Source organism: Cervus canadensis, chromosome 5 (genome assembly GCF_019320065.1).
Source record: "Cervus canadensis isolate Bull #8, Minnesota chromosome 5, ASM1932006v1, whole genome shotgun sequence".
NCBI classification, from domain to species: domain Eukaryota; kingdom Metazoa; phylum Chordata; class Mammalia; order Artiodactyla; family Cervidae; genus Cervus; species Cervus canadensis.
This window is the reverse complement of record NC_057390.1, coordinates 94,933,437-94,958,508: the sequence shown is the minus strand read 5'-3', so window position 1 is coordinate 94,958,508 and position 25,072 is coordinate 94,933,437. Positions and strand designations below refer to the sequence as shown.

The following is a 25,072-nucleotide window of genomic DNA, read 5'->3' as shown; positions in this document are numbered from 1 at the left end:
ATAGGAAATCTGGCCTCCAATATTTCATCTTGGCCAGAAGCAAAAGTCCTTGTTTTTCAGCTGCTCATGTCGTGTCCGACTCTTTGTGACCCCATGGACTGCAGCACGCCAGGCTTCCTGGTCCTTCACCATCTCCCAGAGTTTGCTCTGACTCTTTGAGACCCCATGGACTGCAGCATGCTAGGCTTCCCTGTCCTTCACTATCTCCCAGAGTTTGGTCAAACTCATGTCCATTGAGTCAGTGAAGCCATCCAACCTTCTCATCAGAAGTCAGTTACCAAATCTTAATGATTCTACTTCCTAGTAACTCTTGAATCTCCTTCCTTCTCTCCCAACCCCTGCCATGGATCCAGACCCCAGTGGCTCTTGCCTGGCATAACACCCACAGCCTCCTGGGCTTTTTCTTTTCTGTCTTATCATTTCATGTGGCAGCAGCCAGAGCCATCTTTCCAGACCGCACTCTGACCATCCCGCTCCCTAGTTCAAATCCTTTGACTCCTCATCATCTTGGAGTTAATTTCAAACTCCTGCTTGTGGCTCCCTGGGTCTTGATACAGCCAAACTGAACTGCATGCAACTCTCCCAAGGGATCACTCGTGCTCTGTGGAGCCTTTGTTGTTACTCCTGTCTCCCCTCTTCCCTTCTTCTCCTCCACCTTCTCTGGGAGGCCCTCTCACCCCTCCCTTTTGCAAACCTTCACAAATAGCTCTGGATCTTAAGTGCCTGGGATGACTGTGTCCCCAGGGTTGGGCCTCCCTGAGGGCAAGACCTTGGCCCCTCATGCTGAGCCCTTCCTAACTTATCCATTGAATGAATGCATAACAAGAAGGGAAGAGTATAATGGACCATAGGGAGGGCTGCCACGAAGGGGAGGGAGACCAGGGCTGTGGCTGAGAGTCTGTGTCCTCGTCCTGGCCCTCCCCCACTGGCCCACTTGCTGTGTGACTGCAGGCCCTCACTACGCGTGATGACGTGGTCTCTGGGCTCCTCTGGCTCAGTTGCAACACCTGCCTGTTTCCATAGCATCACAGCATGATTTGCTGTCCTTCTGAACCCATCCCCCTTGTTTGACTGATGGGGAAACCGAGGCCCAGTGGTGGGGGAGAGCTGGACCCTCAGGTCACTGAAAAGTTGTTGCTGAGCCATGAAAGACACCGGGATTCTTGGCCTCCAGAGGCGAGAAATTCAATCCGGGGCCAGTGACAAGGCTTGGTCGCTCAGAGCTTTTGTGTAATAAAGTTTCATTAAAGTATAAAAGTAATAGACAGACCTCCTGACCTAGACATCAGAAGCAAGCAGAAAGAGTGCCCCCTTGCTAGCTTTTAGCAAGCTGTTTTATCTCTGTTAGAAAGCTGTTAATCAGATAAGAGGGACACCTCCAGGCTGAGGGGGTTTCACCAGGCCCCTCACCCACAATATTTATTTTTGAAATAGGATGGAATGAGGCGTGTCATTCCCCAGCCATAAAACAGTTGATATGAATACTGGTTTGCTGAGCTATTACCAGTCCAAGGTTTGAGAACCTAGTCTTAGGTGGAGCCATTTGGAAGAAAGGCAAATTCCAAAGCAAATACATAGTTTCATTAACATAGCTTAAGAAAAACATTTCCATAAGAAAAATACATCGGTTAGCTCAAGGTTTGAGAAAAGTTAAGTTCAGGTGGAACCAGGTGTCGTCATGGCAACATGGAATTTTAAGGGAAACCTCCTTTTAATTTTGTATAGAGAAGGAAAAAAAAAATCTGACACTTGTAGTTTGTTTCCACCTGCCACTTAAGGAAGAAAGAAAACATGTCTGACCCTTGCAGCTTATTTCCTCCGTTTGGAGACCCCTGGCCTTCCTGCCTGTCACCCTCTCATCACTGGCGCATCAGTGGCAGTGTCCAGCTTGAGGCCCACATGCCAACTCAGTTCTGTGATTCTGGGCTTTGGTAAGGAGTGTGGAGAAAAAGGAGTCCCCACTCCCCATGTCCTGACCGGCAGCCTCGTGGGCAGGCTGGGGCACTCCGGGACCGGAACCAGGGCTTGCTTCTCTGTGCCTGGTGTTTCCCCAGGATTCAGAACCCACCAGTAGAGCACCGGAGGAAGAGGGTCACTCTGAAGCGGTCACACATCTGACTGCGGTGGGAACTTAGTGGGAGGAGGCTCAAGGTCAGCCTGAGGTCAGCCCTTGTCCACTTTAATTATTCATTAACCAGGCAGTCTAGGCACTGAGTTAATGACCAACATTAACTGGGGAGGGGGTAAATTCTTCCCCTGAGTGTGGGCATGACCTGCAAGGGCAGGGAAGACTGTAAATGAACAATTGGTGGAAAAGCTCTTCCCTTTTCATTCATTTTCACCCCTTCATTGATTCAGTCACTCACTCACTCACGAATCCTCTTCTCTCTCTGTGCCTGACAGTGAGCAGAATCTTGGAAACCCAGCCGGTGCGGGAGAGGCAGAGCTGCCGAGACAAGGGCAGTCCAGAGTGGTCGGTGCTGCGGCAGGGGAGTGCAGAGGAGACCCCCACCCCCAGGCCAGCTTGGTGGAGTTGGTGAGGCTGCCTGGAGAGGGTCAGGCCCCAGAGGAGATGGGCAGGTCCCATGCGGCCAGACCACATCTGCTGGTTTGTGGGATGTGGGGGTCCTGTAGGGTTCTCAGCCCCACCCCACCCGGCTCAGCTTTTGGAACATCTCTGAGGACAGGGATGAAGCCATCAAGCCCACTTCTGTCTTGGCTTTCCCTTCACCAAGAGATACAACAGGGGACTTCCTCCGGTGGTCTGGCCAGCTCCTGCCCCATCTCTGGTGCCTGGCCCCCAGGCAATGCCCCCGGACAAGATGAATCAGGAAGGGGTCCAGGGAGGCCAAGGTGCAGGCTGAGGAGGGGGCAGGGTGTCCTCCCTTGGGGTTCCATGGGTGCCCAGCTGAGGTGAAGATCCTGTCCGAGGGGAGGTTCCAAGGATGGAGAAGCTCCAGAGACCATCTGCGCCCGGGCTTGGAGGAGCCTTGTGTGACCAGTGCAGATGGAAACTGGACTTGGAGGTGAAGCTGGGGCTCAGCAGTGGGAGGGCAGAGAGAAGGGGAGCAGGGAAGACCGCAGTGGGGGCAGCTGGTGGGGCGGGGGTCTTCTGGGAGAGTGGTGGGAGCCATGGGGGCTTTTCGGAGGACCCTGTGGGGGATTGAGTTGCTGGGACTGGCCTGAGAGCCAGGGACCGGGGGCCTAGGTGTGTCCTCGTGCGTGTGTCATTGCACGTGTATGCCGGTGGTTCCCCCTGCTCGTGCCTGCTGGGTAAATGGCTCCCTTCTGAAGGCCCCATCCTTTCCCAGTAAGGTCTCCTTACTAGGGCCCTGCCTAGCCGTTCCCCATCACCTCTGGAGAAGTTGGCAGGACGAGAGGGGCTGGAGCCTCACTGTTGCCCCTTCCCCTCCCTATTCATTTGGTGAGATTGAGAACTGGGCCCCAGTGGGCTGTGTTCCCATCCCATCCTCACTTGATTCAGGGAAGTGCCCAGATGAGGATGGCTCCAGATAAAGGTGTGATGCTCTTTGCAACCACATGGACTGTAGCCCGCCAGGCCCCTCTGTCCATGGAGTTCTCCAGGCAAGAACACTGGAGTGGGTTGCCATTCCCTTCTCCAAAGGATCTTCCCAACCCAGGGATCAAACCCAGGTCTCCTGCATTGCAGGCAGAGTCTTTACTGTCTGAGTCACCAGAGAAGCCCCTTCAAATAAAGGTGTCTCCCCTTAAATTGGTTTTTTAAATTTTTTGATGGGATCCTAGTTCCCTGACCAGGGATCAAACCTGCACCCCCCTGCAGTGGAAGCACCGAGTCCTCACCCCTGGATCTCCAGGGGAGTCCTAAGGTGGCTCCTCTTATTGAAACTAAACAAAACCATTCTGAGGACACTTCACAGCCCCTGTCTCAGCCTGTCCGGGTTTGAGACCCAGAATCCTGGAGCGGAACCCAGGCATGGAGGCCTCATGAGGCGGACAAGGGGTGAAGCCCACACTGGTGGGGGGTTGGGGGGTGGTTTTGCTCCCCCCAGGCTGGCCTTTAACCCCACGACCTCAGTCTGGGCCTCACCGCGAAGCCTCAACCACTGCGGGAGGCCCTGAGGCCTCCCTCCACCGGACTCCAAGCGGTGGGGCTGAATCTCATCTCAACGGGTGGGCCCAACGCTGGAGGCCAACGAGTCGGTGAGGAAGCGCTGGATCTGTGCTCTGGCCCCCGGGGAACCAGAGGGCGCGGGCTCCAGGCAGCCAGCGGGGGCAGCTGGGCCTGGAGGGTGGGGGTGGGGGTGGAACTGCAATTCCAGCCCGGGGAGGGGCGGGCACCAGACGGACCCCCGCCCTCCCTCCCAACAAAGGCCTAGCCGGGAGGAGAGGGCCTGTTTGTTCAGCTCTGCCACTGGTCGAGGTGGGGGCAGGAAGCAGAGTTTCAAAGCAGTTTCACCCTTTGTTATCCCAGCTCGGTCCCACCCTCCACACCCCAGGCTGCATTCCAGAACCTGGGGAGGGGGTTCCTGCCCTGGGAGAAATCCGCTTAAGCGAGGAGGCTCGGGTTACAGTCGAGGTGCCGGGGAGGAGTCGTGCCCTTCCCAGCCTGACACCGAACATTCCGGAAGGTTGGTCTCTGGGTCCACCTGGTCCCTACCCTGGGATCCCCTGGGGCCCTCGGGCCTCGAGAGGAAGGAGCGGGGAAGAGGATGGAAAATCTGGGAGTGGCGGGGTCCAGGTCCTCGTGTACGCATGGGACAAGACGCGGTTCGGGTGGTGTTTTTTTTTTTTTTTTTTTCCTGGGAGGGGACCCAGGATTTTTCTGCCCCGGGGTGTGATCTCAGACAGAATCTGCAGGATGACTCCTGATTTGCACGAGGTGGGCTGGGGTGAGGCGGGAGGCTTTCTTTCCAAACAAGGCAAACTGGGTGTCTCTGCCTTTCGGTACTTCCCGGGCGTGTACGTCACAGAAGCTAGAACGCTCTCGGGTTCCACACACAGCTCGGCGGTTTCATACATGTCTGTTCCTGTGTGATCACTACCCTGGGCAAGAAGCCAGGCTCCATCACCTGGGGATGTTCCCGTCATGCTCCACCCCACAGGGATCTGCTAATCTCTCCGTCTTCACCACAGACAACTTTCCATTTACACACAAGTATAATCAGAGGACGGAGAAGGCAATGGCACCCCACTCCAGTACTCTTGCCTGGAAAATCCCATGGATGGAGGAGCCTGGTAGGCTGCAGTCTATGGGGTCACTCAGAGTCGGACACGACTGAGCGACTTCACTTTCATGCACTGGAGAAGGAAATGGCAGCCCACTCCAGTATTCTTGCCTGGAGAATCCCAGGGACGGGGGAGCCTGGTGGGCTGCCGTCTATGGGGTCGCACAGAGTCGGACACAAATGAAGTGACTTAGCAGCAGCAGCAGCATAAGAGGAGGGTCTCTTTTATGCCTGGCTTTAAAAAACGGTATTCATTTCTTTGGTTGCGGTGGGTCTTAGTTGCTGCACACAGGATCTTGGATTAATTGAGGCTGGTGGGACTTGGTTCCCTGACCAGGAATCAAACCGGGGCTCCCTGCATTGGGAGCCTGGAGTCTCCGCCGCTGGACCACCAGGGAAGTCCCTATGCCTGGCTTTTTCGCTCCACATATTTTGGGCATTCATCTATGTCACTGAGCACATGAGTACTGTCTTTTCTCATTGTTCAGTTGAATTTCACCATTTATTTATCCCATCTCCTGTCAATGCCTATTCCAATTTCTGGTCTCTGACTGATGAGTGAGGTTACTGTGTTACCTGTTCTTTGTGGAGTGGGAGAGACTTGATATGACGCTTTTATTCATCCCCTGATTCCTGACTAGAAGCACATCCAGAGCCTCGGGGCCTTTGCATAGGCTGTTATGTCTGTCTGGGTGCTCTGTTCCTGTACCTCTCAGAGATCTCGGCCTTCCCTGATCCCCTGGTCTGACGATGTCCCCCAGCCCTCATGCCAGATTCCTCTTCTTGCCTCTGTTGTCTTTATGGCACTTGTTGCCATTTGCATCCATCTGTCCCTGGACTTGTCTCTTGGATGCCAGGCCTTTACCCAAAGGTTCCTGCTGTCTGAAGGCAATCACTTCTGCCTCGTGTACCCTAGCGCTTAGCACAGGGCCTGGTGTGGGGTGGTGGTCCCTCAGATATTTGTGGGTGCTTCTGTAGGCACTGCTTCCCCGGTGGCTCAGTGGTAAAGAATCCGCCTGCCAATGCAGGAGACGCAGGTTCGATCCCTGGATGGGGACGATCCCTTGGAGAAGGAAATGGCAACCCACTCCAGTATTCTTGCCATGGAAATCCCATGGACAGAGGAGCCTGGCGGGCCACAGTCCCTGGGGTTGCAAAGAGTGGGACACAACTTAGCGACTAAAGAACAACAACAACTGTAGGCATCGGGAGGTGGGGACTCTGCTGGCCTCAGAAGTGTAGCCTCTTCTGGGGAGGCTTCCAGCAACCATGACCCCTGTCCCAAGAGGCCAGCTAAGGAGGGGTGGGGGATCTGTGGGCTACAGTCGTATCTGCCTTATCTCTTGGCTAATGGTTTGCCAACATAAGCAAACCATTCCAGGAGACAGGAGGGTGGGGGCAGAGTTCAGCCTTGTCTCCACTCCTGCCTCAACCTGAGCAGCTGTCTTCGTCTGTTTTATAAACACAGGTGTAGAAAAGGGAGGTTTGGAAATGACTGCTGTAAGCAATAGGGAGCTACGGAGGATTTAAGAGAGTGATACAGAGGAAGTCAGCAGTGACCGTCTATCCCGGGCTGGTAGAAAGAAGGGCTAGACTTGATTATTTTGCTATCAGCCCTCCATGGGCTGGGAAATAGCCCCATTTATTTGCAAGGTTGCTTTAGGCCCGAGTATAGAGTGAGGGAAGACCCACGAGTCTTCAGAACTGGGTGAGTTCAGCAAGTGAAAGCCGCAGGTTGAGAGAACACGGCCGGGGAGCAGCAGACCTGCTTTGAACTGGGGAGTAGTCGTGTCCCCACACAAGACATTTGGGGAATTCCCTGATGGTACAGTGGTTAGGACTCTCTATTTCCACTGAAGGGGGCACGGGTTTGATCCCTGGTTGGGGAACTTACATGCTGCATGGCACGGCCAAAAAAATGAAACAAAACACTTTGGACATCACGCCTTCTGATAGAATGCAGGAATCCTGCTTCTGAACTCTGGGGGACCCTGGTGTTGAGACCCACTGGCTGAAGGATGGAGGACCTGGGATGGAAGGGGGTAGGCTCACGGCCAGTCCCCCAGCTACTTAGAGGCGGGCACGGGTGAGAAACAGTGTCCCAAAGGAAAGGCAATGCTGGGTCCCCTCCACTCTCTTCCCTTCCAGCCCTGAAGAGCCAGGCTGCTGTGGGTTCTTCCTTCCCAGACTCCTCTTCTGTTTACCTGCTGGCAGGCCACACAGGGTCGTGCAGGTGGTGGGGCAGGGTACAGGCAGGGAGGGGATGGAGGACCTCTGCCTGCATTCCTTTGTAGCATCTGGGGGTCTGGCCTGCTTCTACAGGAGGGGCTGGGACCAGGGAATCAGCGCCCCAGCTCTTGCCCAGCTTCTGTCTCACTAACTACCAGAAGGTCTGGGGGGTACAGAAGGGCCAGTGACATCATGGGCACAGTCAAGTGTTTGCTGAGCCCTCCGTGTGTGCCAGGAATAACTTGGGGACCCCTGATGGTTAGGATAGGACCAATCCTGCCTTGGTTGTGGGGTCCTTGCAGCCCTTAGTGGGGAACCACAATCTGGTGCTATGATCTGTGATGAGGGATGCTGAAGACTGGTAGATGAGGGGAACAATAAATGAGAGGAGAAGAGGGGGCCCAGGTAGGCCCAGGTCAGGACCAGCATATCTGTGGCCTTGGGGCAGGGCTCCTGGGAGAGCTGGTGAGTTTCACAGGACTGGGTTCTCTGGACCCCAAAGGAGACCGTGTTCTGTGTGAATCAAGTCCCAGTCACATTCCTCTTCTGAGGCAGAGCTTTCTCATGCTTCAGTGTGCAGGGCAGGGGAGGAGGAGGAAGAACTTGCTTAAAATGTAGAGTCTCTGGCCCAGCACCCCATGTTTTTAGTTTGGAACCCAGTAATGTGGATTTTTGGTGTTAGTTCTAGAAGGTCTTGTAAGTCTTCATAGAACCATTCAACTTCAGCTTCTTCAGCATTACTGATTGGGGCATAGACTTGGATTACTGTGATAATGAATGCTTTGCCTTGGAAACGAACAGAAATCATTCTGTTGTTTTTTGAGGTTGCATCCAAGTACTGCATTTTGGAGTCTTTTGTTGACCGTAAGGGCTACTCCATTTCTTCTAAGGGATTCCTGCCCACAGTAGTAGATATAATGATCATCTGAGTTAAATTCACCCATTCCAGTCCATTTTAGTTCTCTGATTCCTAAAATGTCGATGTTTACTCTTGCCATCTCCTGTTTGACCATGTCCAGTTTACCTTGATTCATGGTCCTAACATTCCAGGTTCCTAAGCAATATTGTTCTTTACAGCATCGGACTTTACTTCCATCACCAGTCACATCCATAACTCGGCATTGTTTTTGCTTTGGCTCCGTCCCTTCATTCTTTCTGGAGTTATTTCTCCACTGATCTCCAGTAGCATATTGGGCACCTACCGACTGGGGGATTCATCTTTCAGTGTCCTATCTTTTTGCCTTTTCCTACTGTTCATGGGGTTCTCAAGGCAAGAATACTGAAGTGTTTGCCATTGCCTTCTCCAGTGGACCACGTTTTGTTAGAACTCTCCATGACCCGTCCATCTTGGGTGGCCCTCCACGGCATGGCTCACAGTTTCATTGAGTTAGACAAGGCTGTGATCCAAGTGATCAGTTTGGTTAGTTTTATGTACTTGTGATTTCCATTCTCCTTGCTCCTTGGAAGAAAAGCTATGACAAACCTAGATGTATATTAAAAAGCAGAGACAATACTTTACTGACAAAGTTCTGTATAGTCAAAGCTGTGGTTTTTCCAGTAGTTATGTATAGATGTGAGAGTTGGATCATAAAGAAAACTGAGTGCCAAAGAATTGATGCTTTTAAACTGTGGTGTTGGAGAAGACTCTTGAGAGTCCTTTGGACTGCAAGGAGATCCAATCAGTCAGTCCCAAAGGAAATCAGTCCTGAATACTCATTGGAAGCACTGATGCTAAAGCTAAAGCTCCAATACTTTGGCCACCTGATGTGAAGAACTGACTCATTGGAAAAGACCCTGATGATGGGAAAGATTGAAGGCAGGAGGAGAAGGGGACGACAGAGGATGAGATGGTTGGATGGCATCACCGACTCGATGGACATGAGTTTGAGCAAGCTCTGGGAGTTGGTGATGGACAGGGAAGCCTGGCGTGCTGCAGTCCATGGGGTCACAAAGAGTCTGACATGACTGAGCAACTGGACTGAACTTAACATGGATTGTAGGGTTTCCCTCGTGGCTCAGTGGTAAAGAATCCACCTGCCAGTGGAGGACACTTGGGTTCCATCCCTGGCTCGAGTCCCCTGGAGAAGAAAATGGCAACCCATTCCAGTATTCTTTGCCTGGAGAATCCTATGGACAGAGGAACCTGGCAGGCAACAGTCCATGGGGGTTGCAAAGAGTCTGATGCAACTTATCGACTAAACAACAACAATCTGCATTTTAATAGCCGTCCCATCTTTGTTTCCCAGGGCTGCAGTAATATCTGACCTCAGATTGGGTGGCTTAATATTAATACAACAGAAATTTATCCTCTCGTGGTTCTGGAAGCCAAAGTCCAAACTGAGTCTTACTGGGCTCAGACACATGTCAGCAGGGATAGTTCCTTCTGGAGGCCCCAGAGGAGAATCTGTTCCTTGCCTCTTCCAGCTTTGGGAGGCTGCTGGCATTCCTTGGCTTGTGGCCCCATCACTCCAGTCTCTGCTTCTGTCTTCAGATCACCTTTCCTCCCATCAAATCTCCTGTGTCTTCCTCTTATAAGGACAATTGTGATTCCATTTAGGGCCTGTCCAGACACTCTGGGATAACTTCCCCCATCTCAGGATCCTTCATTTAATCACACCTGCAGCACCCCCTTTGCTTTATCAGGAAGCATTCACAGGTTTCAGGGACTATGACCTGGTGTCTTTAGGAGTTATTCAGCCTATCACTCATCCTCCTAGTGATTCCAGACACTGTCCTGAGAAATCCTGGTCTGAAGGCTTGTTTATTTAACTGATGCCTGCTCTCTCCTGATTCTCTGAACTTATAGAAATACGGCACCATTCAACATTCATTTAACAAGTCCTCATGGAGCACTCACTCCATGCCAGGCCCTGGGCTGGACATTGTGGACATCGAGGTGAGGTGGACCCAGCCCATCATGCTACGAGCCCGGGAAGGGGTAGAGATCAGGCTCCCAGCCCTTGACCCCAAGGTTAATGGTCTTCGTAAAACAAAAGACCCTTCTTCCTGCTGTGTGTGGTGCCCCCAACCCTCCCCAGTGTGTAGCAGCATTGGTTTGGGTCTACCCCAGCTCCAGGCCATCTCCTGGAGACCTAGGCTGTGTTGTTCAGTCGCTCAGTCGTGTCTGACTCTTGGTGACCCCATGGGCTGCAGCATGCAGACGCCAGGCATCCCTTCCTTCACTGTCTCCTGGAGTTTGTTCAAACCCATTTCCATTGAGTCGATGATGCCGTCCAACCATCTCATCCTCTGTCACCCCCTTTTCCTGCCCTCAGTCTTTCCCAGCATCAGGGTCTTTTCCAATGAGTCAGCTCTTCACATCAGGTGGCCAAAGTATTGGAGCTTCAGCTTTAGCATCAGTCCTTCCAAAGAATATTCAGGACTGATTTCCTTTAGGATTGACTGGTTTGATCTCCTTGTTTCCAAGGGAGTCTCAGCAGCCTTCTCCAGCACCACAGTTCAAAAGCATCAATTCTTCAGCGTCAGCCTTCTTTATGGTCCAACTCTCACATCTATACATGACTACTGGAAAAACCATAGCTTTGACTAGATGAACCTTTGTCGGCAAAGTGATGTCTCTGCTTTTTAATGTGCTGTCTAGGTTTGTCATAGCTTTCCTTCCAAAGAGAAAGTGTCTTTTAATTTCATGGGTGCAGTCACCATCCACAGTGATTTTGGAGCCCAGGAAATAAGGTCTGTCACTGTTTCCATTTTTTTCCCCATCTCTTTGCCACGAAGTGATGGGACCGAATGCCACGATCTTCGTTTTTTGTACATTGAGTTTTAAGCCAGCATTTTCACTCTCCTCTGGCTGTGGGAGGCCCTCTTTCCCTCCTGCTGGACTCCAGGAAGAAACCAGGTGGCCTCCACTGTTCCCTGAGGATTCAGCTCTGGGTGAAGAAGGGAGAGCCCGGACCCGGCAGCTGGCCCCGCGCTGGGCTGCATGTTTTGTCCAGGTGTCGCAAAGAGTTGGACGCGACTGAAGCGACTTAGCAAACTAGCTTATACTTATGCCAGCCTGAGTCAGGATGCCTGTTACCTGCAGCCAGAAGCATCCTCACTGAAGCAGCGTGTGGAAGAGACAGCCAGTTGTCCAGGGGGCTTGCCCAGTGTGCCCTGAGACTGCTCAGATCCAGGCCCACCCCTCTCCCCCCTCCTCAGCTCCCCCTTGCCTGTCTGCCATTCCCGAGGGGCTTCTCTGCTGCCAATCCCTTTCTTCTTCTTTTTAAAAAATTATTTATTATTTATTTATTTTTGGCTATGCTGGGTCTTCATTGCTAGGCAGGCTCTCTAGTTGCAGCAAGACGGGGCTTCTCTTTGTTGGGGTACACGGGCTTCTCATTGCAGTGGCTTCTCTTGTTGCAGAGCATGGGCTTTAGAGTGTGGACTCAGTCATTGCAGCTCATGGGCTTAATTGCTCCTCGGCATGTGGGGGTCTTCCCAGATCAGGGGTCAAACCTATGTCCCCTGCACTGACAGGTAGATTCTTAACCATTGGACCACCAGGGAAGTCCCTCTTTTTTTGTTGTTGCTTTAAAATATTTTAATTTTATTGGAGTTGATTTACAAATTGTGTTCTTTTCAGATGTACAGCAAAGTGGTGCAGTTATACATACATTCTTATTTTTTTTAAGTTTTTAAAAAATTTTTATTAATTTATTATTCTTAACCACTGGACCAGCAGAGAAGTCCCCTATATTTGTTTTTGTTTCTTTTTTAAGAGTCTTTTCTCATATAGGTTATCACACAGTCTTGGGTAGAGTTCCCTGGGCTATACAGTGGGTTTCGTTGGTTATCTTATATACAGTAGTGTACATGTCTTCATCCCAAGCTCCTGAGGTCATTCCCTTCCTTTGAGCCCTCCAGTTCTTTGTCCTACAGTGTTGAGCTCACATGGTCCTCCTCCATCCTGTCTTCCCAACCTCCCAGGGCAGAAACACCACCATAAAAAAGGTTTACTGACAAGAGCAGAGCCTTCTCTGGGGCCAGGAACTCACTAAGGCCTTTCCAACATGATCAGCTACAAAGGAAGTGCTCTTCTCATCACCCTCATTTTATAGACAAGAGGGTGGAGGTCATTCACAGACCTGAGGTCTGCCTGGCTCCAAGTGCACACTGGAAATTAACCACCAGCTGTGATTCCTCTTTCTGCAGCCTCAGAATTTAGTTCCCCATCCTCCTCAGGGATTCCTTGCCCTTCATCTCTCCTGTATCCAGCCCAGGAGCACAGGAGTGGGAGGGGGATTGTAAAAAATAAATTCTTTTTTTAAAAAAAAAAGAGGCCAGGGGTGCCGTGAGCAAAATCTCCCTGCCACCTCTGATGGGCAAACCTGCAAACAGCATCACTGGGGCAGCTTGTGGACAGTTAGACAAAGGCTGGGTGCTTGGGAAGGTGAGTGAGGAGGGGGCATCGGGCAGCTTCACCATGGGCCCTTTAGCATTGGCGTTCACAGCAACAAAAAATCCTGTCTAATTTTCACCAGGTTTTTTTTTTCTTTTTAGTATTTATTTATTTTGCTGAGCCAGATCTTAATTGCGGCTCGTGGGATCTTTAGTTGCAGGTGGGATCTAGTTGCCTGACCAGGGATCGAACCTGGGCCCCCTGCTTTGGGAGCACAGAATCTTAGCCACCTGGCCACTAGGGAAGTCCCTGAAACCGCTTACTTCAGTATGACCCTTCATTTAACCTGGCATCATCTAGGATCACACTGGTCACTTACTGGGTGCAGGTGGTGGTGGTTTAGTCACTAAGTCATATCCAACTCTTGCGATCCCATGGACTGTAGCCTGCCAGGCTCCTCGGTCCATGGGATTTCCCAGGCAAGAATACTGGAGTGGGTTGCCATTTTCTTCTCCATTCTGGGTGCAGTGTTTCTGCTAAACACTCCATGCCCTTGACCTCACTGGACTACAACTTTGTGACAGGCGTGCCTTTATTATCCTTGTACACAGAGGGGGAACCGAACTCCAGAGAGAGTAGGTGAACTGCCCAAGGTCACCCTGCTGGGAGAGGCAGAGAAGGGACTAGAACTCCGGTCTCCTGGTCCCGACTAGAGCACTTTGCACTGAACACTGCTACCCACTGCTCCCTCCACAGAGGGCCTGCTGATCAGGAAGGAGGTGGGGAGTGGGGGAGCAGGAGGGGAAAGTGGAGAGTGTTGGGGGAAGGCCTGGATGCCAGGACCTGCTTTGCTTCTTCCTAGCGGGATAACCCCAGGCCAGAAGGAACTTTATTTTTTGAGCCTCAGTTTCCTCATCTGTAAAATGGGTGCAGTAGTGGCATCCCTCTCCCAAGGTAGTTGTAAGAATGGTAGAACATTTTGTGGACTGGTCCTTCTGCTTGGAAAATTTCTCTCTGGCTCTTCAGGGAACCAGCCCTTCAGGGGACTAGCTTCTGCTCGCCCCCTTATCTCTGTTTGAATGCGCCTTCCTCAGGGATGGCCTCCTTGACTATCCCTAGACAGCGTAGCTACCACCTGCCTCCTGTCATACACACTGGTTGCTGTCTCTCTCATTACCTTGCGTATTTCATTCCCAGCCCTTGTCACTGGCTGTGACATTTATTAATTGTCTACTGTCTCTGCTCTAGCAGACTGTGAGCTCCATGAGGGCAAGGAGTGCCCCCTGCCAACGTCTGGCAGGGTGCCTGGCAAGCAAAGGAATAATCGAATGAAAGATGATACAGGCAGAATACTTAGCATGGTGCCTGTTGCAGAGCAATCGTTCCATGGATGCTAGCAAGTGTTCTTACTACTAAACAAACCCAAGGACTTCCCTGGTGGTCCAGGGGCTAAGACTCCACGTTCCCAATGCAGGGGGCCTGAGTTCCGATCCCTGGTCTGGGAACTAGGGCCCACATGCTGCAACTAAGAGTTTGCATGTAGCAACAAAGACCTAGTGCAGCCAAATAAATACTAAAAACAAAACAAACCCACACTCACATTTTGAGACTGTCCACATAGAACATGGTGACCTTTGGGTCAGTCACTCTGCCAGCTCTACTGCCTTGAAGAGAGCACAGGGTGGGGGTCCTAGGGTCCCCACCCCTCACCCCAGCCACTCCCACCCCCGCCCCCCCCCCCATGCATGCTTTGAATACTTTTTATGGTGGCTGTGGGAACAGAGGTGGAGAGGGACTGCCTTGGCCTGGCCCCTGCCCTGCGAGTGGGGAGGCTGGGGTGCAGGCTGAGTAGGACCTAGGGGACCTGTGAAGTCCTCAGACACCACCCCTGCCCCAGCCCAGGTTGGACTCACCTGTCACTGCGCTCAGCCTCTCCCCAGTGACTGCGTAGCTCCAGGGCACCTGTAATGTCATTTACTTGTAGTATATCTAATATGAGAGTCCTCCTCTGGAGTTCACGGCTGTAGCTGCAGGACTTAGCACCACCTGGCCTGTAGCAGGTCTCCATAAATATGTGCTGAATAATGAAGATGCACGGGAAGCATCTCTAGGGCTGTGATTTCTAACTTTTCTGAGTCACTGACTACTTTGAAAAACCCAGGAAACCTTTGGACATCCCACCCCCTACCCACCACCTCGCCAAGCACCCAGAGTGGGACATACAATTTCAAGGGTTTCATGCATTCCTCTACCTTCAGGTCATTCATAAAGCTCTGGCGAAGATCTTTCTATCTGGGGCAGGGGCCAGCTCTGAGATCCTGGGGGAGATGGTGGGGAAGATGTTATCAAGAGGCGCACTCTGGGGAGCCCAACCTCCCCCCAAGAGGCTGGCGAAGAACGGGGTGAGTGAGCGCCTTTTCTTTGACGTGCTGCTGTCCAGGAGAAGGAAAGGAAGCAAGGACGAGGCAATCTGGCAGGATGGGGAGAGAGCGGGAAGCAAGGGAGGAGAGGACGGAGCATCGGGGAGAAAAGGGGGGCGTGATGGAGAGACGCAGCCCTTCGCCGGGAAGAGCAGGGCGAGCCGGGGGAACAAAGAGCCGGCGCGCAGCGAGCGAGGCGCGGAGGCGCCGGGAGGGAGAGGCCCGAGGCCGGCCGGCCGCCCGGGCTGTCTGATTTTCTGTCAGCCGCCGCTGATTAACGGGCCGCCTTCCAGCTCCGAGAGCGCGAGCCGCGTTCCTGGCAACCCGGCGCGCAGCTTCCTGGCGGAGGCGGGGCCTGCGGAAAGGTTACATTTGCACAAAGTGCCTCGGCTCCGCGGCCCGGAGGGGCTGCGCGGGGTGGGGGATGGCGGGGGGCGGCGGGCAAGCCAGGCGGGCCGAGAGGAAAGGCTGCGGCGTGCGGCGCTGCCTGGGTAATGGAAAAATTCCTCTGGGGGGCCGTGCTGAAAAATATCAGGTTACACACCCGCGGCGCGAGCTGTACCTCCTGCAGCAGCCCGCCGCTCGGCGTCCCGGCCGCGAGGGCGCGGGGATCGGCGCCCCGGTGCGCCCTGGGTGCTACGCCCCAGCGGGTGCCCAGGCCCTTGAACTCCAGCCCGAGCGCCCCAGTCTAGTTCTCCCCAGCCTGTGCGCCCGGGTCCCTGCACCCCAGCCCCGTGCATCCCGACTGGAGCCCCCTAGCCTGTGCGCCTGAGCTTGCGCCCTACCTACCGGTGCGCCGAGCCCGAGCATGTGTGTTCCGCATGCTCAGCCCCTGCGCTCTGGGGCGTCAACTCGCCTTCACAGCCTCCATCACAGCCTTAGAAGGCAGATGAAAGAACCCCACTCTCCCAAATCTTAATCTCCAGGCCTCCCCGCTGACCGTCCCCGTCTCCCTAAGAAGGCCAGTGGATGGCTGGGGCCAGGCCCTGCGGAGAGGGCTGACCGGATGGATCCAGCGTGTTCACAGTGACGCGAAGTGGGGTAGCCTCTTGAGTTCTGTCCTCGTCTTCCCTCGTGGCTTGCCGAGTCTGCCCAGTTCTCTAAGAACTGGGCTGTTGCCTCCGGTACCCACTTGGATAAGCAGTGTCGGTCTGCGCTATGTGCGCCACTCCCCTGCTCCCACACCATCTGTGGCTCCCTATTACCACCTCTACGTTTTAGTTTACACCCCTGGGTCCTATCCAGCCTCGCAGGTAGGGAGTGATGTCAAAACTCCCCAGCACCTGGGGTCCCACCGGTCTGGGGGTTGAAGGGCTTCTGACCAGACACCCATCTATCCTGTGAGATATGCTCTTTCTTTCATTGAACTGTTTCTCTCAGTAGACACTGTATTAATTCGATGCCAACTAGATGTCAGCCAGTTTCTGGGCCTTGCCCTGGGCCCTGGAGGCAGCACCAGAAGCAGCCTCAGCCCTCAGGGAACTCGGGCCCCAGCAGGCAGGGTGGAGGCTGCCCAGTAAGGACGTCAAAACCTGGAGTCCCGTGGATTAGGGTTTAAATTCTGCTTTCCCACTTCCTGGCCGTCTGTGTCCTTGGGCAAGCTACTCTCACAACCTCGGTCTGCCCAGCTGTCAAACGGGGATAGAGTAGCAGTAAGAGCCACTTTCCCAGGCTTTCCTGGGTGGATTGAAGCAGAGGCACCAGTAGCTCTTGGCACCGTCCACAGTGGCACTCACTCAGTGGGACATTTCATTACTGTTAGGGCTCTGGAGGAGGCCACCAATAATAACTCAAGTGCATGGCAAGATTCTCCACTGCAGCTTAAGCAAGGTTTCAGAAGGCAGGGTGATATGGGGTGGGGCTGGCTCGTATGTCATGGTGTACACACATCTACAGCTCATAGCGTGACTTCTCCAAGGTGCACACGCAACAGGGACCAGCCAAGTTCAAGGCTGCAGTTCTCCTTTAACCAGGGGATCTGGGGAAGCTGGGCCACTTAACTCAGGAAGCTGTTACCCTGGAGGGTCTCTCCTGCCACCGAGCTGGAATGGGGTTTTCTCTGAAGCAGCAAAGTAGTGGGCAGGATCTGCTGCTGCCTCCCAGGGCGCGGAGGCCGACCTCTGTGAACCCAGCAGCACAGACCAGGGAGGGAAGACAGATCAGGTGGGATGGAGGCTTGTCAGGCTGGTTCCCTCCAGAGATCAATCAGACCCTTGCAGAAGCTTGGGGCCCGTGGGGTCCTGGACTTCTCAGAAAATGGTCCAAGGGCAAGTGGGGGCAGGGACAGGGTGGGGGTCAAGAACATCCTGGGCTCGCTGTTGCCTTGGTGGCCCTCCCCAGGGCCTCACGAATTGGCCTGGGAACCATATTCAATATCTTGTAATAAGCCATAATGGAAAAGAATAGGAAAAAGAATAAATATATGCATGCTAAGTCACTTCAGTGGTGTCCGACTCTGCGACCCTATGAACTGTAGCCCACCAAGCTCCTCTGCCCATGGGATTCTCCAGGCAAGAATGTTGGAGTGAGTTGCTATGCCCACCTCCAGGAGATCTTCCTGATCCAGGGATCAAACCCATGTCTCTTTTCCTGCATTGGCAGGTGGGTTCTTTACATTAGTGCTACCTGGGAAGTTATGTATATATATAAAACTGAAACAGAAACTAACCCGACATGGTAAATTAACTAGTTGTTGTTCAGTCACTAAGTTGTGACCTACTTTTTTTGACACCATGGACTGCAGCACTCCAGGCTCCTCTGTCCTACACTATGTCCCAGAATTTGCTCAAATTCATGTCCATTGAGTCAGTGATGCTATCTAACCATTCTCTGCCACCTCCTTCTTCTTTTGCCTTCAATCTTTCCCAGCATCAGGGTCTTTTCCAGTGATTCGGCTCTTAGCATCAGGTGGCCAAAGTATTGGATTCCGTTCCAGCAAGTCCTTCTAATGAATATTCAGGGTTGATTTCCTTTAGAACTGATTGGTTTGATTAACTATACTTCACTTTATAAAAAGAAAAGAAGAAAGAATGATCCAAAAGGGTAGTTTGGGGTCAAAAATTCCAAAAAAAAGAAAAGGAAGAACTGGTCTGCAATCAAAGGGAATCCCAGCTCTGTCTGTGAGCTGGTGACTTGCTCCAGGCTAGTGTGGTTGCCTTGACCCCTGCAGCTCTCAGCCACCAGCAAAGTGACAGTTAGCGTTGACTAGACACTTAGCGTGTGCTATAAGCTTGTGGATCTGGTGTCCTAACAGGGCTAGGAAGTAAGGATCCGCTAAGGTTGTTTTTTCACAGGTGAGGAGACTAAGAGTCAGAGAGTTTAAGTTGTCGTACAGTCAGTCCTTGGTGAGGCTGGAACCCAAAGCCAGCCTTGCCAGACACCAAGGTCTGAGCTCATAACTAAGTGCCAGGGGCCACCTCCCAGGTGGACCCAGTGAACCCCCAGCAAGGGGTGAGAATCCACTCTAGCTGACAGGCTGCCTCCGGTAAGGTACCCATTTTATAGATGAACTAGCAGGGGCTTTGGCGACTTGCTCAAAACCCTGTTGCTAAGGAGTGGGTGCCTAATAAAAGGCAATCCTAGCATACCGGAACCGGAACTGGAAGGCATCTCAGATTTTTCCAATCCACAGCTCATATTCCTGACAGGGAAACAGTGGTCCAAAGAGGGCTGGGGCCCAGCCACCTGCTGAAGCTCTTTCTCAATCATCATGGGCTGCATACCCGCCCCAGTGAAATGATGACCCCCACAACACATGAGTTCCGTGGAACTTTTGAGAGGGAATGGCAGGTGACTTGGAGAACAGCAATTACATAAAGTGTTAGTCGCTCAGTCGTGCCCGACTCTGCGACCCCATGGACTGTAGCCTCTGTCAAAACTTCCAGCTGGCATTTCCCAAGGTGGGGGTGGGGCAGAATGAAGCCTAAGTCAGCCCAGGCCACAGTCTTCTGGGTCCTCACAGGATGAGCCCCGGAAGCCCCAGCATCTCAGTTTTGCACCTGAACGATGTGGCTGCCACTCCCCTCTCCAGGTCTCCCAGTCCAAGAAGCTGGGAGACTAATCGGCTGTGACCCTGACGTTGAAGTGAGTCTAACGTTCTGCGCTCACGCATTAGACCAGACTTATTAGGCTTCTAGTTGCAGGCAGCCCTGCGCCAGGGAGTGGGGTACAGCCTCGAGTAAGAGAGAAACGTCCCTCATGGCTCTCCCAGTCCCAAGGCCTAGTTTTCAGTCTGAGTCAAGTGTGAGGAGTCCATGAGAGCCGTATTCACACAAGAGCGGTTCTCTCAGACCCTTGATGTTCCTGGAAGAAGGGAGGAAGAAAGAGGGGTGTGCAGAGAGGTGGGGGGGTCACACAAGATCACACACTAATTTTCATGTACACTTTCAGCAAATTTAACCTCCTGGGATCTATCACACGGGTCAATCACTGAAGAACTATGACCATCACACTGAAGAACTATGGATGGAGGTTCGTGGCATTGTACAGGAGGCGGTGACCAAGACCATCCCAAAGAAAAAGAAATGCAAGAAGGCATTTGTGGTTGTCTGAAAAGGCCTTACAAACAGCTGAGGAAAGAAGAGAAGTGAAAGGTAAGGGAGAAAGGGAAAGATATACCCAGCTGAATGCAGAGTTTCAGAGAATAGCAAGGAGCTATAAGAAAGCCTTTTTAAGTGAACAATGCAAAGAAATAGAGGAAAACAATAGAATGGGAAACGTTAGACATCTCTTCAAGAAAATTGGAGATACCAAGGGAACACTTCATGTAAAGATGGGCACAATAAAGGACAGAAATAGCAAGGACCTAACAGAAGTGGAAGAAATTAAAAAGAGGTAGAAAGAATACACAGAAGAACCATACACTGATCAATATGAATGCCTTAAAATATCAGTGCTAACAGGGAAGAAACACGAGTCTCTTTGAGTGGGCCATTCACCCAAGGATCCCGAATGCCCTGTGAGCATTCATTCCCTAAGTGAAAGTCGCTCAGCCGTGTCCGCTCTTTGCCACTCCATGGACTGTAGTCCATGGAATTCTCCAGGCCCAGGCCAAAATACTGGAGTGGGTAGCCTTTCCCTTCTCCAGGAGATCTTCCCAGCCCAGGGATTGAACCCAGGTCTCCCGCATTGCAGGTGGATTCTATGCCAGCTGAGCCACCAGGGAACCCCAAGAATACTGGAGTGGTAGCCTATCCCTTCTCCAGCAGATCTGCCAGACCCAGGAATTGAACTGGGGTCTCCTGCATTGCAGGCGGATTCTTTATCAACTATCAGGCAGGCCCATCTTGACCTTTATACTTCTCATCTGAGAAGTGAGTGGATCCCTGAGTGGGTCCCTTCAAACTCCGAGTTCAGTAATCCTCTAAAGGATGAGTCTGACATTTAGAGCTTCTCCACTTCCTTCTGCCTTCTAATAGGGGAAATTTCCTCCTGGAGGAGGCACTGCTGGGCTAAGTGCTGTGTTGGCATGGGGGTGGGGGGAAGGTGATCTACCATATATTGAGCAAGGGCCAATTATGGGTCAGGCAGAGACTGGACCATTGGTCAGCATTTCCCAGGACATGGTGGGGGGTTGGGGCAATGGGACTGGGTGGTTGGCATGGAGACCTAAGATCCTTTGCACATCTTAGAACCACAGGCAGGAGCAGTGATAAAGGATTAGTCTGAAGGTTAGAGCTTCACTTCATTCATTAAGCCCAATTATATCGTTATTGACTGAAAATATACTTATTGCACACATTCAACTGGTTACTGGTTTCCTGATTGTGACTTAACCCCTGCTATCATCATGGTCAAACTACATGACAGGAGGGCGTTAGAAAATTGGGTTCATCCAGGGACGGAACTGCTGGGACCACAGTCTGACCTTCAGTTCAGGATTGGGATGGTGTGGCAACAAAAAAGAAAGAACAGGACCAGCTCGTAGTGAGGGACCCTATGGAGCTGTTTGAAAAGCAGAGAAAGAGAGAGAGGGCTTCCCTGGTGGTACAGTGGTTGAGACCCCACCTGCCAGTGCAGGGGACCCGGGCTCCATCCCTGGTCTGGGAGGATTCCACGTGCCTTGGGGCAGCTGAGCCCGTGGGCCGCAACTACTGAAGCCCCTGTGCCTAGAGTCTGTGCTCTGCCACAAGAGGAGCCTCTGAAATGAGAAGTCCTAACACGGCAGCCGCAACTAGAGAAAGCCCTGGCACAGCCAAAACTAAATAGATAAATCAGTTCCTTAAAAAGAAAAACAGAGAAGGAGAGTCAGGCCACACATGTGGGATTTTGAAGAGCATGTATATACTGGGGAGTCCTAAGACTGGGTAAGACATCACACCACTTCTTTCTTTTTTTTGACCATGCCACGTGGCTTGCAGGATCTCAGTTCCCTGACCAGGCACTGAAGCCAGGCCACAGCAGTGAAAGCACCAAATCCTAACCACTAGACCACCAGGGAACTCCCCACTCCTATGGTATTTCTTGCATCTTTTATTTCTCAAAATATAATGGGACATGTGGTATCTCTGCTTGTATTCAGGCTACACCTATGACAGAAATCCAGCTGAATTTGCTCGGGAAAAATGGGAAACTTATGAACTCAGTGCATGCATGCATGCTAAGTCACTTCAGTAGTCCAACTCTTTGCAACCCCATGGACTATAGCCTGCCAGGCTCCTCTGTCCATGGGATTCTTCAGGCAAGAATACTGTAGGAGTGGGTAGCCATGCCCTCCTCCAGGGGATCTTCCCCGCCGGGGGATGGAACCCTCGTCTCTTACATCGCCTGTGTTGGCAGGCGGGTTCTTTACTGCTAGAGCCACCTGGGAAGCCCTGTGGGCTCAAGTGTGAAACCAGATCGTGACAAGGGCAGGGACGGAGCACACCTCAGTGAGGTCGTCCAGGTCTCGCGCTGTTCCTGCCTGCTGCTTTCTGCTTCTAAAGAAGAGCCCTGTCTCCTTCCTCTACACCGTCTATGTGGTTTCCTCGGGGAGGTGGGAAGGGGTGACTTTGTAAAATATTTTTATCGGTGTGTAGTTCATTTAAAATGTTATCTTAGTTTCAGGACAACAGCAACATGAATCAGTTATACACACACATATATCCACTCGTTTTTAGATTCTTTTTCCACATAGGCCATTTCAGAGTACTGAGTACAGTTCCTATGTCAACTGCAGCCCCCAATTTATAGGGGTGATTTTTAAAATACTAATTTTTTTTCCTTTAATGGTCACTAATGTATTTATTTTTTCATCTTCTTGAGTAAACTTTAATCATCTCTATTTTTCTATAAATTCTCTATTTCATGTTTTCATAAATAGTGGCATAAAGTTGCTCATAGTATGATTCTTAAATCTTCTATATATGTAGTTTCATCCTCCTTTCATTCTTGGTATTAGATATTTGTGCCTTTTTTCTTCTTTCCTTGATTAATTTTGCTTGATGTTTGTATTATTGCCTTTTCAAAGAAACAACTTTTAGCTTTGTTGATCATTTTTGTGATTGCTTCCTTTTCACTTGTGCTCTTTACTGTTTACTGCCTTCAACTGTTTTTTTTTTTTTCTAAGCTTCTTTAGTTGAAAGCTTTACTCCTTTATGTTTAAATCATTCTTGTTTTAGAGTAAATGTACTTAAGAGTATATATTTCTCTACAAGTGTCATTGTGGCTCCATTCTACACGTCTTGTTTTGTATTTTTTTCTTTATCCTCAGTACCAAATATTTCATAATTCCCATTGCAATTTCTGTTGATGTTTTTGGGCAGGGGTACTCAGTAAACAACTTCCCTTTCCTCTCTCAAATGCCTAGATACTGAACTCAGAGCCAAGGTGAAGAGTGAGGGGAGGGTTTTGTGTTTGTTTTTTAACTGATTAATAGAAGGTTGGAAGTTGAGGAGGAGGGTAGATGTGACAGTCAAATGGGTTTCCTAATACCGGTGATGCGGCCATGAAATTAGAAGATGCTTGCTCTTTGGAAGGAAGGCTATGACAAACTTCAACACCATATTAAAAGCAGAGACATTACTTTGCTGACAAAGGTCCATGCAGTCAAAGCCATGATTTTTCCAGTAGTCATGTATGGATGTGAGTTTGGACCATAAAGAAGTCTGAGCACCGAAGAATTGACACTTTCAAACTGTGGTGCTGGAGAAGACTCCTGAGAGTCCCTTGAACAGGAAGTAGATCAAACCAGTCAATCCTAAAGGAAATCAGTCCTGAATGTTCATTGGAAGGACTGATGCTGCAGCTGAAGCTCCAACACTTTGGCCACCTGATTCGAAAAGCCAACTCGTTGGAAAAGACCCTGATGCTGGGAAAGATTGAAGGCAAAAGGAGAAGAGGGCGGCAGAGGATGAGATGGTTACACAGCATCACTAACTCAATGAACGAGTTTGAGAAAACTCCAGGAGACAGTGAAGGACAGGGAAGCCCGGTATGCTGCAGTCCATGGGGTTGCAAACAGTCAGACATAACTTAGTGACTGTACAACAACAAATACTAAAAATGGGGGGTTGGCAACCTAAACCCCTAGGCTCTGTGATGCTGCGGGTGGTGGATGGGGGACAGAGAATGAACACTGCCTATAAGCAGCTCACTCCCGAGAAGAGAAAGGCAGTTGGTAAATCAAGAAAGTTCATTTTATTTTCTCCACATTGACCAGCTGAGTTACTCTTCCTCCATGGGGCAGAGAGAGACTGGGAGTGCTACACTAATTTGGCACCCTCCACAAGAAGGAAACATAAGGCTTGGAGAGAAATGTTCCTACAAGTGTGCTATTTAGTTTTCAAAGTTACAGCTATAGTTGGTCTGCCTTTGCTATTGTTGCTGACTTCTAATTTTGCTGCACTGTGGGTAGCAGTGTGGGTACCTGCATTGTGGTCTGCTTTACATCCACTTCAAAATTCGCTCAGGCTTTCATTTATGATCCAACGCAAGGACAATTTTTTAAAATAAATGTTCGTGTATTCATGACAACTATGAACCTAATCCTTTTGCGATTCCTTAAATCAAACGAAGTCTTCCAGTCTTTGCTTTACTTATTTCAAGGTTAGTAGTTACATATAAAAAGCTATTACTGGCGAGTCTTTTTGGTGATTTGTGACTTTAATCATCCTCTAGTCTAGTTCTAGTTAAGTCACTCAGTCATGTCTGACTCTGCGACCCCATGGACTGCAGCACGCCAGGCTTCCCTGTCCATCACCAGCTCCTGGAACTTGCTCAAACTCAAGTCCATCGAGTCAGCGATGCCATCCAACAATCTCATCCTCTGTCGCCCACTACTCCTGCCTTCAGTCTCTCCCAACATCAGGGTCTTTTCCAAAAAGTCAGTTCTTGGCCCCAGGTGGCCAAAGTATTGGAGTTTCAGCTTCAGCATCAGTCCTTCCAATGAATATTCAGGACTGATTTCCTTTAGGATTGACTGGTTTGACCTCCTTGCTGTCCAAGGGACTCTCAAGAGTCTTCTCCAACACCACAGCTCAAAACCATAAATTCTTCAGTGCTCAGATTTCTTTTTAGTCCAACTCTCACATCTATACCTGACTACTGGAAAAACTGTAGCTTTGACTAGACAGGCTTTTGTGGGCAAAGTAATGTCTCTGCTTTTTAATATGCTGCCTAGGTTGGTTATAGCTTTTCTTCCACGGAGCAAGCACCTTTTGACTTCATGACTGCAGTCAATATCTGCAGCAATTTTGGAGCCCAAGAAAAGAAAGTCTCTCACTGTTTTCACTGTTTCCCCATCTATTTGCCATGAAGTGATGGGACCAGATGCCACGATCTCAGTTTTTTGAATGTTGAGTTTTAAGCCAGCTTTTCCACTCTCTTCTTTCACTTTCATCAAGAGGCTCTTTAGTTCCTCGTCACTTTCTGCCATAAGGGTGGTGTCATCTACGTAT

General features: G+C 51.0%; 1 long non-coding RNA gene across 1 annotated transcript in view; it reads left to right on the top strand.

Moving 5' to 3' along the window:
• The first annotated feature begins 4,543 nt into the window (after positions 1 to 4,543).
• LOC122442256 overlaps positions 4,544 to 25,072 on the top strand; it is a 41,820-nt gene continuing 21,291 nt past the window's right edge. Inside the window, exons 1-2 of the long non-coding RNA XR_006269615.1 lie at positions 4,544 to 4,610; positions 19,587 to 19,789. This is a non-coding gene — a long non-coding RNA (uncharacterized LOC122442256). The remainder of the gene's footprint in view (positions 4,611 to 19,586; positions 19,790 to 25,072) is intronic.